The sequence below is a fragment of the Dasypus novemcinctus genome, chromosome 21 (assembly GCF_030445035.2).
Source record: "Dasypus novemcinctus isolate mDasNov1 chromosome 21, mDasNov1.1.hap2, whole genome shotgun sequence".
NCBI classification, from domain to species: Eukaryota; Metazoa; Chordata; class Mammalia; order Cingulata; family Dasypodidae; genus Dasypus; species Dasypus novemcinctus.
In genome coordinates this window covers 20,359,823-20,373,210 of record NC_080693.1, presented here as the reverse complement: position 1 = coordinate 20,373,210, position 13,388 = coordinate 20,359,823, and positions in this window count along the sequence as shown.

Sequence of the window (13,388 nt, the reverse complement as noted above, 5' to 3'; positions counted from 1 at the left end):
AATCGAAATCCTTCAAAGAGTATCATACCCAGACGAATAGATTCATTCTAAAACATAATCTCTCTTTCGGAGATTCATACGTAATCTCAAACTGCCATAGCTGCCATTGATGTTCACTTCTTTCAATCAACGAACTTCAGAAGACTGTGCTAGACTCATTGTTAGACATCGGAGCACACGCAAAGACAAGAGGGCAATAATGTTCCCACAAATTAAGATAATGCTTTATAGCTCACAAAATATTTTCCACTACTCTATCTCATTTTGGGTTTTAATCCTCAAAATCACCCAGCCTAACAGCTAGGGCACATCTTGTCAGGGCCATTTGCAGATGATGGAAATAGGACCCATGAAAATTATTAATAGGAGAATTGCTTACATTCAAATGCAAAATATGGAAATCCCAAACTCAGATGGTAAATCCGATGCTCTGCCAGATTATGCATGTAGAAATTAAAGGATACTGGTGGCCTGGATGGAATTTCAGAGCATTTCCACATGAAGCCTAGGTGGTAGCCCAGAAAAAAATCATCCATATCCCCTTTCCCCCAAACACAAAAATCAGAAGATCATGACAAAGGGTACCAAGCAAATCAAACATCCCAAGGTTTGGATATGAAGACTACATAGACGCTTCTGTGCAAGCCAAGTTAACAAGGGAAAGTGACAGGGAAATTTTAAATGTCCCCAAGTGTGCCATTTAGCCCTCTGCTCTTTTCTGTGGCTTGATCCTGAACAAAGTGTTCCAGATGGGATGGATAGCGTCTGGGGCCAGCCATGGGGTTGTGTTATGACTGCAAGCTGGCGCCTTGCCAGGTTGGGTCTGCAACTGTGTCCTCCCCCATAACCCTAGGCCACTTTGGCTGGCTGAATTATTTAAATATTGTACATTACTAGTTAATAGACACAACATATTGAAAGTTTTACAATCAAATATTTATGCTGCTAGAAAACATTTTACATGATCTTTAAACAGCCATGTCATCTATTTATTTTCATTCTCTGATCTTTCTGTTTGGTATCAGAATCGGAGAATTTAGCCTATTTACCCAGAAGTAAATATTATGATGAAAACATTGGGAAGCTCAAAAGTAGATTTAGTAAAGTACAGAAGTATTTTTTTGTTGTGTCAATTGCACAATAGCCCCTGCATGGTAATAAATTAAGAAATTTCTTTGGGATGCTTGAAGCCTGAAGATTGATACTAGGTGGCTGGACACCTCCTCTACCTGCCTTCTGCCCCCCACCCCCCTTAATGGAGCAGCCAAACCATTCTTTCTGGCTATTCATTCCTTTTCTACAACGGGGAGAAGGTTGCCTGGGGCAGGGTTGGTGTTTGCAGGTGACTGCAAACAGGAAAATCCATTGAAAACTGAACGTTGGGCTGCAAGTAAGAGTTGCCCCTTGACTAGTCTGAAGTTTCCTGTTTGGCAACCCAAGGCCACCAAGTCCCCAGCTTTTGGCCTCCATTTTTGTCAGCTACTCCTAATTGTTGTTTCTCATTAACTCTGTCTGATGTCTTTGCTTTATTAAGGCTCAAGAGCAAGTCTCCCTGTTTCAGGGACCACTTATCTCTGTCCTACAGTGTCTCCTCTTCTCTCTGAGTCCGGGACAAAGTCCCTCCTTGAATATCAGGGTCTTTCCTCCAAGCCATTTGCAAACATTGTTTAAGGCACCAGATAGAGGCCAGAATGTCAAAAGGCCAGTAGGCATCTTCCTTATGGTAAGCCTCGAAACCCAGTCTCTGACTTTGCGTACTAACATTCTCCCTTCTGCCCCGAAGCCTCAAGCTGGCTCTTTTGTGTTCTCTGTTCCTTGTGTTTCTTTCCTCCACCATATCTGGCCTTCCAAGCCCCAGCTGGACTCTCCATCAGAGTCCTACTTCTGTCACACGCCTCCCTTTGAAGGCTTGGTAGCCTGCAGCTCCTGCCTCTTGCCAAGAGCATCATTGGGCTTGAGGAAGGTGGTGTACTGAGTTTAGGGTTTGCAATCTGTGCCACCTTCCCAGCAGCCTTAAGGCAAATCCCCTGAACTCACTGAAGGTTCTCAGTTTTTTCCCCTGTATAAGGAAGGTGATACAGAGGTCATAGGATTGCTCTGAGGAATAAATGAGAATGATACGTAAAGTACCTCATGCTATGTTTGACCCAGAGTAAGTATTCAATTGATTACAGTAGCTATTTTTATCACTATTTGTGGCCCAGATGCCCTGACTTCCTCAAAGATCCTTTTGGGCTTCATTTCTCCAATTTCACTCTGATGCTGGCATGGTTTTACCCAAGTCATTACCTAAACATTAATTCTTAGTGGTTCATAACTACAAGAAGACATGGGCAGAAGACGTGAAAGAAAACAACAACAAAGAGAGAATGAGGAAAGATTGGGGGTAGGGGGAGCACAGATTAGAAAATGCATGCTTTAAAAGAAATGATTCATTATAGTAAAGATACATAGCCAGTATATAGAAAGAAAAGAAACCCCTTTCTACAGAAAAGACAGAGCATAGATAAAACAGGAACTCAATGGGAAGGACACTTCTGGGTCACAGAAACCCTGCATCAAATCCCAGGGTGAGAACCCAGACAAACAAGTTCATTTCCCTAGGTCTTAGCTTCCTCGTCTGTATAATGAGATGGTCAGACTGCATTCATTCAACAAACACTTGGCAACTCTTACTGAGGACCTCCTACGTGCAAGATAAAGGGGCAAAGACAAGGCCCCAGCTCACATTCCAGTGGTGGAGGCAGAAAAAAAATAAACCAAGTAGATAACTAAAGATAATTTCAGTTAATGATAAGAGCCATGAAGAAAACAAAAGAGAGAAATGGAGAGAAAATGTTTGGGAGGAGTGGAATACTGGAGACACAGAGTGGAAGTTGGGAGAGCATTTATGAGGCTACCTAAGAGATGCATGGTAACGTGGTCTGGCATGTGACTGAAGATAAGAAGAAAAAAGTAGATTTAGTATATAAATTGGAAAAAATAATAAAAGAATAAGTTCCACCATTGCCAAGCGCTAAAGAAGAGCCTTCGTGCAGTCCTAAAGGAAAGTAAGAGTGGATGTCTATTGTCAATGTTGCAAACTCTGGAACTTCTATACCAATTCCAGCTGATGTGGCTTTTACAATGTAGAGTGCTGGAAGAGAAATTTATCAACTCTATGCTGTTTTTATTTATAAGAAGGAGAAAGAAATAAAGAATTCTCCAAGCCTGGCATGTAGAAAAATTATTTGTTCAGTCGACCCAATGAATAACAAATAGTAGAGTCTGCTAGTTTTATCGTTGGCATTACCATAAAGAACACGCTGTGCTTATTATCTGGTTAAAAGGATTTCATTTTGTGTGATGTTGAAGTGAGTTATAGTCTTTAATAAACAATAGTTTCAGTATTGTTTTAATTCCACAGTTATGAATGCTTGCAGAATTATGGTGTTTTTTTTTTGTTTTTTTATTTTTTTTCACTTTGGTGAAACTTTTGTCGGATATCAGAAATGCTTTTGCTATGTCCCTAGATGTGATGTCATTTCCAACTGTATTAGTCAGCCAAAGGGGTGCTGATGCAAAATATCGGAAATTAGTTGGTTTTTATAAAGGGTATTTATTTGGGGTAGGAGCTTACAGATACCAGGCCATAAAGCATAAATTACCTTCCTCACCAAAGTCTGTTTCCACGTGTTGCATCAAGATGGCTGCTGACATCTGTGAAGGTTCAGGCTTCCTGGGTTCCTCCCTTCCTCAGGCTTCTTTTTCCTGGGCTCAGTGTTTCCCTTTTCCTGAGGCTGGCTTCTCTTTCCTCTGTGAGCTTAGTTCCCAGGGCTCCAGCTTAAGGCTTCAGCATCAAACTCCAACATCAAAACCCTCAACTCTGTTCTTTGCCATGCCTTTTATCTGTGAGTCCCCACCCACCAAGGGCTGGGAACTCAATGCCCTAATCATAACTCAATTATGCCCAGGTACAGATCAGATTACAAGCATAATCCAGTATTTATTTTTGGAATTCATAGCCATATCAAACTGCTACACCAACCGACGTACTGTAAGGCTATTTCTAAATACCCATCAATGTCTCTTCAAGGATTAGGCTACACCAATGATGAGTGGCTTGAAGGTCATTCATATTAACATTCCCAAGCCACTAATTCACTCCCAGAAAGTTACAATATCCCATAAATAAACCTGGGCAGACTATTAAATTCATATTCTTATATAAGGCAGATCTAGCATGGAAGATGGCCACAGACCAAAGAAAATTGTGGAAAAGCTGTTTGGTCACACCACACATGAAAGACTTAGGTTAAATATTGTTGAGTGAATTGATCATTTTTGTAATACTTACATATAAAATCACAACTCTTAGTAGCTTTACAAATATGTGAGTACTGCAGACAAAACTGAATTCAAACCTAGCTTCATAAACTGGGCTAATTTTCTTAATCTCTCCGCTTTTTTTTTTTAAAGCAGTTTTAATGAGATATATTCACACACCATACAATCTATCCAAAGTGTACAATCAATGACTTTTAGTATAATCACAGTGTTATGCATACATGACCACAAAAATTTTTAGAAATAATTTCATTACCCCAAAAAGCCAATGAAATTTTAAAACCATCATTAAAAATATTTAATTACACACACACACATACACATGACTCTCATATCTTTTTTCCCTCAGGCGGAAACCACTTAATATTTAATTATAACATATATATATATGTATTTGTATGATCTTTAAGCAAACTTCTATTTACCTCAGCTTCCTTCCCTGTATGAGGAAGTTGGGCAAGATGAACTCTAGAACTATTTGGCTCAAAATGCTACTTTTTGTAGCATTTTCACCTATAGCTTACCCAGTTGATTCTTCCAGTCTTGTGACTCAATTTAGTTACCAACCTCTTCATTTTACAAACATAGAAATTGCCTCTCAGGTGAAAATATTCTGTCTACTCCTTCATAGGCATTTTTTTGGAGGACTTAAAGCAGTGGTCCTCAGCCAGGGGCACTGTTGTCCCTCAGACAACTTTTGGCAATGCCTGGATTCAGTGTTGCTTTTTTTTTGGAGGTACCAGGTATTGAACTCAGGACCTTGTGCATGTGAAATGTACGCTAAATCACCGAGCTACACAGGCTCCTTTTTTTGGGGGGGATTCAGTTTTAGTTGTCACAACTCGGAGGTGCCACTGGCTTCCAGGGGTAGAGACCAGGGAGCTGCTGCACATCCTGCAATGCCCAGGACAGTGTCATCCAGGCCAGATTGTCAGTAATGCCAAGACTGAGATGCCCTGACTTGAAGTAATGCATAGAGATTAAACCGTATTCTGCTTAATTCAATGGTTCTTTCAATGAAATCTCTGCTTTCTTAACCTATGAGGTATGGGGGATCTGGGTTGAGAATCCCTTTGAGTCATTCAAAATCAGTGTGTCAGCACCATTCTGACAGCCCAATCTGTGGCATCCCACAAGAGAGTCAGCAGACCAGCCAGCAGGAGTGGTCAGTGCACCAGGTTGCCCTCCCAGAAATGGAGCTGGTGGTGGAGCCCAGGACAACGCATTAGGCTCAGGCACCAGAGCTCGTCTGGGCATCTGGTTGACCCCACCGCGGGGGTTGGAAGACATCCCAAGGGGAAGAAACAGACACCAGGGTCTGGAGGCTACCCTGTCCGCTCTGGACTCGAAACACTTGTCTAGACAGCACTGCCAGGCTCCACAACCCCGGATTCCAGAAGAGGACTTACAAACATTTCAAAGAAGGCACTCAAAAGCATAAGGAGCCCTCTAGAGGGGTGTCGTCCGTGGTAGAGGCCTTCCTGGCCCTGACCTAAGGATGTTACTCTTTCTGAGCCTCAGTTTCCCTATCTATCAGGTAGGGATAAAAACTGTTCCTATCTCCTAAGATTATTGTGGGCACTAAATGAGATAATATGACCATTCGATTCCTAGTATATAGTAAGCACTCATTTAAGGTCAGCTAATGTTGTATACACGTCTGTAGATAAAGGCATGTTTTATTATATATTATATATAAATTTTATTACTTTAATTTCATTATTTTTCATTAAACTTTCATTTTGAGATAAATACAGATTCACTTCTGATGTAAGAAATGATACAGGGAGAGCTTGTACCCTTTTTACTCAGTTTCCCTTAATGGGAACATCTTGCAAAGCCAGAGGTCAATAGCAGTTACTGACAGTGACACAGCAAGATACAGAACATGAGAATCTCTCTCGTTGCCCTTTTGTAGCCTCACCCATTTCCCTCTCTCCCCACGCCCTCCTTAAACGCTTGCAAGCATGAAACTGTGCAGGTTCAGAAAACTGTTTCATGACAAATGTGTCTATCAAAATTTAACTCTTGGCTAAATTCTCTGGCAGGTGTGGTGGGTGTGTCTATTTTTTAATGACAGATCATCAAACCCAAATCCAGAAGAAGAAGAAAATAAACCAAAGAGGACACAAAACCATTAGAATTACTCATTCCAGCTTCCCAAAATTCTACCCAAGCAGATATTAGTCGACATCTTTTTTTTTCCTTTTAAAAACAAACTTGCCAACCTCCAAATGACTTAAAATCAAACATCATTGTTTCCATTGTTAGAGTCAGCTGAAGCGCGGATCCTTCCACATCTCTATTTTCAGTGGAATCTTCTGAAGAACACTGAGAAGGCCAGCCATCCTGACATGCACCCCAGGTGGTCTCGCTGCCGCATCCCTGGCCTTTGGGCCCCCCTGTCCCCCAACCTGCAGCATCACCTCCAGCCACGAGGCCCTGATATCATGGGCGAGTCTGTTCTGATGTAACTGGAGGCTGTTTTAAGTATGCTGAATTTTCCACTGGTTTGGAATGGCTTTGGCTGTTTCCACCACGGAAAAAATAGTTATTCCCCGAAGGATTACCATTCACAGACTCCAATACGCAGCATTTGAAGAACACTTGAAAATATATATATATAGTGCTTCTCTGGAGTTTAACTTTTCCTGTAAAGGGGCAGGTTGGAGCACACGCATTCAAGCATCGTCATCAAAGACCTCAACACCTCCACCATCATCTTCTTCACCATCATCGTGGCTCATGTTTGTTGGGAAATTACCATGCATCAGTCTGTACCTTAACGGTTTGTACATATTCACCCAGGGGCGCCTTTCCATAACCTTATGATACTCTCGTCTTGCAGATGAGGAAACCAAGGCACAAAGAACAGAGAGATAAAGTAACTTGCCTAAGGTCACACAGGTAATGAAGGGCAAAGCCCAGGAACTGCACCCAGGCAGCCTGGCTCCAGAGCCCACGCTCAGGACTGGCCCTCCTGCGGTTCGGGGTGCTACCTCCATACACAAGTGTAAGGATTGCATGACCAATGGCTTGATGTTTCAAGAACATTCTTTACCATCCCAACCCATCTGCCATCACATAATCTTATTGGCTCTTTTATCACTTTTATTAAATTTTAACCCTTGTATCAAATTTTCTGCCAAGTTCCCTGGAAGGTGCCCTAGTCCCATGACTTAAAGGCCTTAGACACACTTTAAATGATAATGTAACAAAACCGTGATTTTTCATGGAGTGGGTTAGTACCAAGGTCAGTCTGTAATAAAGAATTTTCCAGAAAAAAAAAACAACAAACAGAAATTGGCAACGAACTTTAAGAAAATATTGCATGAGCCAGGAAGCAACTTAGAGATGTTTAAAATTTCCCTGACATGAATTCTGACCACCCAGGGGGAAGATTGAAAAAAAGAACACCTGTCCCAGGGCAGGCAGGAGTCAGACAGGGCTCGTGTCTACCCAGGAGGGAAGTCTGAGGAGGCTTCCCGGTCCCTTGTCAAACTAGGGCGCTGGTGAACTCGTGGAAAGAGCAATCCCACAGAAGCCCGCAGCCCCAGAGCCTGGTCTGAGCTCTGCCTCTAACAAGAGGAGTTACTTTTGATAGGCCAGGGAGCCTCTCTCCTACAACAACTTCTTCAGGGGTCAAAATCTGTTTCAAATATCTTGCCAGGTTGCAGTGAGGATCACAAAGGAAAGCACACATGAAAGGGCTTTTAAAAGCTGAGAATACAAATTCCGCCCTTAGGTATATATCCAAAAGAATCAAAGGAGGGGGAAGGGGAATTGGCGCAGTGGTTAGGGCGTCCGCCTACCACATGGGGGGTCCGTGGTTCAAACCCTGGGCCTCCTTGACCCTTGTGGAGCTGGCCCTCACTCAGTGCTGAAGCGTGCAAGGAGTGCCCTGCCACGCAGGGGTGTCCCCCGTGTAGGGGAACCCCACGTTCAAGGAGTGCGCCCCGTAAGGAGAGCCGCCCAGCATGAAAGAAAGTGCAGCCTGCCCAGGAATGGCGCCGCACGCACGGAGAGCTGACACAACAAGATGACGCAACAAAAAGAGACACAGATTCCCATGCCGCTGGTAACAACAGAAGTGGACAAAGAAGAAGACACAGCAAATAGACACAGAGAACAGACAACCGGGCGGAAGGGGAGAGAAATAAATAAATAAATAAATTTTTAAAAATAAAAGACTCGAAGGAGGGATTCGCACAGATGCTTGCACACCAAAGTCCACAGCACCGTTTTTCACAATACTCAAATGGTGCAAGCAACCTAAGTGTCCATCAGCGGATGCATGGATGAGCATAATCTGGTGTAGCCATGCAATGAAATGGTAGTCAACCACCAAAAAGAGTGAGGTTCCAGTACATGCCACAACATGGATAAATCTTGAAATCATTACGTTGGGTGAAGTAAGCCAGACACGGAAGGACACATTGGATGGTTCCATTAATAGGAAATATCTAGAATAAGAAAATTCATAGGGACTGAAAGTAGATTACAGGTAAGCAGGGCAGGGAGGAATGGGGAGTTACTGCATCCCGGGTCCAGAGCTTCTGTTTGGGTGATAATGGTAAGTTTTAGTCGTGCATGGTGGTGGTGGGGGCGCAGTGCTGTAGATGTAGCATCGCTGAATTGTGTACTTAAAGTGGTTAAAATGGCAAATCTTGAGTCAAAAATAACTTGCCATGGTCAAATTCCATGTTTTTTTAAAAGCAGATATGTGAAACCAGCTATTATTCATCAAGCCAGATGGTAATGTGATTTACAAAAGAGTGTTTTTAAAAATTAAAAGAAGAAAAAAGCACATTTGCTACTGGGGGGAAAAGTCCAGAAAGAATGCAATTGTAAAACAGGAACCTCCTTAGGAGGAGCGGGCTCTATGCGTAAAGTATGTTTTTGAACTAATTTTTGACAGAGGGCCAGGGCTTGCGACAGCTGCCAGAGCGCTACGTAGGTTTGACGCTTGCTGTCGATGTCCATAAAGCCAACAAATCATTTCAAGTGCTATCCATTTAAAAAAAGACTTTTTCAGCTGAAGCCTTCGGTGGATCTGAACATCTCTTTGCCGTTTGCAGAATTAAAAGATTTTTTTTTTAAGTTTCTTCCAACTGTACACTGGGTTCTGAGAAGAGCTTCCTGCGGGTATTTTTGGTTAACAAGCCTCCCACCATGAATTTGCTTTACTGTTATCATAGCTGGTTTTAATAGCACTTGGCGTTTTTCCTTTTCAGACATTCTCACTTGGAATGTACTAATTTTAATAATCAAATGGCGTTTTCAGCTAAGCTATCCCAACCCCGAACGGGCTATTTACCGTATTGTTTTCAGGGGGAAAGAAATGTCCTCCCCAGACAGAGTCTTCCAAAGAATTGAAAGCTCTCCTGCCTCCCTGACAGCCCTGGAGATGTGAGGTGAGGGGAAGAAGAGGTTTGGAAAGCCCCTGGGTGACCGCTGTCCACTCCGGTTGCACCCCGGAGTAGGGCTCCACCATTCCTTAGCCATAATAGGCATCCCAGGTTAATGAGGCAAGGCGTGCATGACTCGTAAGGCCACCTGAAGCATGTCAGGGATTTATGGGCCTCCATTCTGTTTTCTGGGGAGCGGGGGAGACGCAGGAGAACTGAGCAAAGGGAGACATAAGGAAACAGAATGTGACCAGTTGCAAAAAAAAAAAAAAAGAGCTTGGATGAAAGCACAAACTTCCCGATCACACTTTATGAACCAGAAGTGGTTTCATCATCTCTAGAAAGTGAATCATGTACTGGGCCCTGAATGAAGTGCATCAGAACCAAGCAGTTCTCACAGCCAGCCGTCGCTCACTTCACCTGCACTCTGAAAGCTCTCTGTAAGCCACCTTATAAAATACCTTGGTCAAGACGAAAAACGATAAGACGTAGCTAAAGCCCTTGAGGAGTTGAGCATCTATCTGCGGGAGAAAAGATAAAAGACAAGCAAGAGTGGTCTATATATAATGGTTCAAGTGCAAATTATGTCGCAAGGCAGTTTATTATGGGGTGAGTAATACAGAAAGCTAGCAAAAGAGGAATGAAGAGGGAAAAGAGGCAATGGGTTACCAGACATCAATGAAAACAATGTTCTTGTTCCCCAGTAGCCTATAAAATAGTGGAGCAATTTTCATGTTAAAAATAATTTATAGTACTCTTTGAGAAATGCCATAGCAGAAGTATGCACGCTACTCTCAAGGAGGATAACAGGGGAGGGCTAGATGAGCTCTACCTGGGGCTGTCAATGAGGGCTTTCTGAATAAGGCAATGTTGGGGCTGGTTTTGTAAGCCTAAGTAGGAAGTCTCTAGACAGAGATGGGGGGCGGGGGGGAGAGGCATTCCAGGCAAAAGGAATATCCCAGGGAAATAAAAAAATGTCCCACTGCGTTATCTGCATTTGCAATGCTAGATTGCAAAGAAAGAAGTGGGAAGAAGGGGCAGGAGATAAAGTAGAAATGGAGAGGCGCCGAATCCCATGGGACTTTCTTTGTATGCCGTGCTAAGAAGCATAGACATTCTCCTTTGGCATTAGGAAGCCCAAAAAGGGATTAGTGGGAAATAAAGTGATCAGGCTTGTGATTCAGAAATGTCGCTTTCATGAGAACATGGAAGATGGATTGGAGGGCAGAGAAGCTGGAAGAGGGAGACCACTTAAGAGACACTTGTAATAAACCTGAAAAAAACTTACCAGGGCTTGAATTAAGGAAGTGGCATTAGGGATAAAGAGAAGGAGATAGATTCAAGAGGTGTTTGGAGGAAAACGAGTATGCCTGGTGACAGACTGATGACGGAGAGAATGCAGGGATGTGGATTTGGGGCCATCAATCCAGCCAGAATCTAGGTGGATATTTTTCCATTCATTCAATGGGCATACAGTAAAAGGAGTGGTTTTGCAGGAAATGTAGGTGAGAGGAGGTGGTAAGTTAGGTTTTGTGCCTCTTGCTTTTGTAGTTTGGGGGTCAAAACTCAAGCAGAGAAGGCATTTGGGTATATGGATATAGAGCACAAGTGAAAAACTTCTGACAGATATACAGATTGGGAAAGAGTTTTGAGAGGAAGGAAAGGATTGACAATACCCAATGCTCAAGAGGATCTGGGGAGACAGGCCTAGAATTATTTATTGGACATGACATGAGATCATTGTGAAGCCCAGTGCTCTCAAGTATAGGAAAAACAAGTGGAGTTCAAGAATGTGCATCACATAAATTGCCCCATATCTAATACCGAATGGCAACTATGACTACAGCTCTCTGCAGCGCACATTCCCTTCTTCCGTGTTCTTTTTGGCAAGGCAGGCACAGCAATGGGACAATGAGTCCTCTCAGATCTACCCTGGACGCCAGGGGCTCTACCATTGCATAAATCCAGTGCAATCTGGGTTAAGCAATACCTCTATCTTACATACTCTAAAGTCAGGAATAGAGCTGGACCTACCAGTAGGACTGATTCAAACACTCTCAGAATACTCAGTCTTTGCTTCTGCTCTAGGCTCCTCTCCACCTTCTCAAAGTCATAGCGGCAAGGACTGGAAGAACCCAAAAGGAGGCAACATACCCGTGCATGACATTTTAACACCGTGACCCTGGCCCTCCAGTGAATACGGCTCAACCAGTGGCTTTAAATCTGATTAAGCGAATCTTATTCCCATCTCTTGGGAAGGAGTGGGATGAAGAAATGCCAAAAGAGAGGGAAAGGGGGAAGATTCCTGGCAGGCAGGGAAGATGGTGCTGGCATAGATACTTTCGGCTGAACTACTTTCTTTACATCTGTTTAACTTTAAACCTTTGTTTAAATTAGGCAAAAGTCTTTTCAAGGGAAACGGACTTTGGCCCAGTGGTTAGGGCGTCCGTCTACCACATAGGAGGTCCGCAGTTCAAACCCCGGGCCTCCTTGACCCGTGTGGAGCTGGCCCATGCGCAGTGCTGATGCGCGCAAGGAGTGCCGTGCCACGCAGGGGTGTCCCCCGCGTGGGGGAGCCCCACGCGCAAGGAGTGCGCCCGTGAGGAAAGCCGCCCAGCGTGAAAAGAAAGAGCAGCCTGCCCAGGAATGGTGCCGCACACACTTCCCGTGCCGCTGACGACAACAGAAGCGGACAAAGAAACAAAAGCAGACAAAGAAACAAGACGCAACAAATAGACACCAAGAACAGACAACCAGGGGAGGGGGGGAAATTAAATAAATAAATAGATCTTTAAAAAAAAAAAAAAGTCTTTTCATATTCACTTATATATACTCATGTAGTGTGGCTTACATGAGTTCCATCCGAGATTTTATCGTATTACTAGGATAATAATGAAACTAGATTTCTGATTTGTTTGGGATTTTGTGGACGTCCCCTGCTGCAACATTTCTAGCCCCTTGAGGTAGAGGGTCTTATCTGCTTTATTTTTCTATCGCCTACAATACAAGAAAGAACACAGTATACACTTATAAATATTTCTGGAATTGAAACAAATTGATAGGTTGGGGCTGTACTCCTTAATTCGGTCAGCAGTGTGGTACAACTGTCATCTTCCCAACTGATGGCTAGAACAGAACCTCTTCTAGAGCAGAGCCAAGTCAGAAACGGGTGCCCTATGAGTCTCACTCAGCTCAAAGACGTGTTTTATTGGCCTGCATTTGCATTCAGTGTTTTAAACGGTCCCCAAATGTGACGGCTCAGGTCTCCCAACCTGGATCAGCCCCTGGTTGACCCACACTGTCTAAAAACGTTTTTCAATTTTTATTGGTGACGTTGGCCTCCATTTAAAAGCCAGTATGTTTAACACTGCCGGCTGGATTTCCAGTTTCTGTGACTGACGGGGAGGTGTGGCAGGGAGGGCCTGTGCTCCCTTGCCTGTGGCTCAAGTCAACTGGAGTTGGGTGGTGGCTGCCCATTCGGACAAGGCAAGGGCTGCCCCGCTTGCCATTGACCGCTCCCTTCCCCGGCTGCGTTCTCTGTGACCTCTGGCCCAACTTGACCATTTGAGTTTGAAATCTGCCTCCGTGCCATAGGCCTGCCAGGGCCCTCACCAAAGCAACTTGCACAGGTCCCGAAAGGCATTTCAGTGAACG